Source organism: Elephantulus edwardii, unplaced genomic scaffold, assembly GCF_000299155.1.
Source record: "Elephantulus edwardii isolate Elephantulus edwardi_28Jun2011 unplaced genomic scaffold, EleEdw1.0 scaffold00147, whole genome shotgun sequence".
NCBI classification, from domain to species: domain Eukaryota; kingdom Metazoa; phylum Chordata; class Mammalia; order Macroscelidea; family Macroscelididae; genus Elephantulus; species Elephantulus edwardii.
This window is the reverse complement of record NW_006399897.1, coordinates 1,031,838-1,034,339: the sequence shown is the minus strand read 5'-3', so window position 1 is coordinate 1,034,339 and position 2,502 is coordinate 1,031,838.

The window sequence follows — 2,502 nt, the reverse complement described above, 5'->3', positions numbered from 1 at the left end:
ACTGGGAAAAAGTGTTTGGTAATGACATGTCAGATAAGGGACTTATATCTAGAATTTATTAAATACTTGAGCAACACAACAAGATAAAGGTAAATAATCCAATTGAAAAATGGGCACAGGATATGAACAGACACTTCACCAAAGAAGACATTCAGATAGCCAACAAGCACATGAAGAAATGCTCAAAGTCCCTAGCTCTAAGAGAGATGCAAATCAAAGCAACTATGATATATCATCTCACCCCAGTCAGAGTAGCAAAATTTAACAGAACAGCAAGCAGCAAATGCTGACGAGGTTATGGAGAAACTGGAACCCTTACTCACTGTGGGAGTGTAAAATGGTGCCACCACTGTGGAAGATGGTATGGTGCTTTCTCAAAAAGTTGCCAATAGAGATTCCATTCGACCCAGCAATTTCACTATTGGGAATACACCCCAAAGAGACCATAACTGACATCCAAGCAGATATATGTTTTGGTTTTTTGTTTGTTTGTTTTTACTTGAAAGCTGGGAGTAAACTGATTGGCCATTTCTGATTTTGTTAATAATCAGCTGTGGGCTGTAGGCCTCTTGTTTAAGCAATTATAACCTGGTGGGCAGGCCAAGTTTTTTTTACCATGTTATCATTGAACCAAAAATGAATAAAAACCCTGAAACACATAGTGGTCCAATTGAAACTAACTTACAGCTAGCCCTGAAATGAGGTTTGATTTTTTTTAGTTGGTTTGTTTTTTGTTTGTTTTATTTGTTTTTGTTTGTTTGTTTGTTTGTATTTCTGCGTGGAGCCTATAAGCTGCAGGAGAGAATACTGACCATCGTTCTTCATCTCTTGAAGCTGCTATGTTGCAAATTACAAGAGAAGCTCCACCTTTGGGTTAGTTTACAGCTCCCGACAGACCAAGGAAAGGTTAGATAATTCGAGTCACATCTTGTATCAAGGAGGCACAAAGTCACATAATAAAAAAGCATCATCAAATCAGGTATAAAGAAAGAATTTTGAAGCTATCTTTCCAAAAACCTATCATTTTATCTCAACTCTGTGTTTACTTTTGTTAAAAAGGGGGGGAAATGTATTTCTTTGTCCAGTTGGTTTGTCTGCAATGAATGTATTATTGATCAATCTATTCTTCTACCTTATCATTTCCCCTTTGACAATTTTTCTAAAATTATGAGACATGATGGTACTTATGCTGCCAAACATAAAAAAAATCTGTAAAACAAAGTTGTGCGATGTTATTCTGTCTATAGTACTAATAATATTTTCCCTCAAGTTAGAAAATATACTATAAATGTTGTAGTATTTACTCTGATCCTTGTCATAAACTAATTTTAACAATGTCATTTGTTTTGAGAAACCCATTTCCATGTGATTTGTGTGTTACTATTTGTTAAATTTGAAATTTTCCTTTTTGCTATTATATTGCGTTATATACTTGACTTGTAAGAATTGGATGAATGACACAAAAATGTATCAGTGAGTCATAAAAGTGGTGAAAAAATAGTAGTATAAGTGCTACATCAGTTCATCTCTGTAAAACATCATAAACAGGATAAATTGTAGGACAACAATGAAATATAAATCTGTATATGTGTTGACAAGTGATATATAAATATGATGTTTTCTCATAAACAGCAAAACAAGAAAAGTGTGTGCATAACTACCATGAACAAGAGAAAATTGGATTTCATTGAATTCATAATCCATTTGCACCTAGTTCCCAATATGTGGTCTGTTATTAAACTTTGCCACATTGCATACTGATGTCATTGATACATTGACCTCATTGTTAAAATGCCCTGTCCTTTGTGGTAATTCAATTTTATACACATATATGATTTTTTTTCATAATAAGCTTGAAACCATGGTTTATAGAACAAAGCTGATTATGTTTTCAGTAAGAGTAGAAAAAAACTAAAGAGAAGCACATAGGCATCATTTCAAGGAATACTTCTACCAATAACAGCTATAAACCACTATATAATCTAGAGGCTTGTAAAGTCAGCCACTAAATTAACACAAACATTATGCTCAGGGAACAATGAGAATGAACAATTGACAAAAATTGCTGTATTAAATGACCCTGTTGGAAGCAACATAATATCAGTGCCATACAACACTGAACAGCAATTACCATCTACATGTGTAGAAACAAGTATTTTATTCTACAGGTGAACAAAACCAATTTGGTCCATATTGTGCCAATTATGAATCCATACTTAATCATATGTGAATAACATATCTGGAAAGAATGTTTCACAAATGTTTAACTGTATTGCTAAACTACGTCCAGTGAGAAATAAAATATTTTGTTTTGCTAGTGTTTGAATCATTCCTGGATCATTTAACAGATTCAAACCTAGAGTTGCTGTAATCAAGGATGCTTTGGGAAGAATATTAAATGATCCACGAAATATTAAAAGAAGATGGAAGGAATATACGGAGTCATTATATAGAAAGGAATTGGCAGATACAGAGGAATTTAAAGAAATAACATATGAGCAA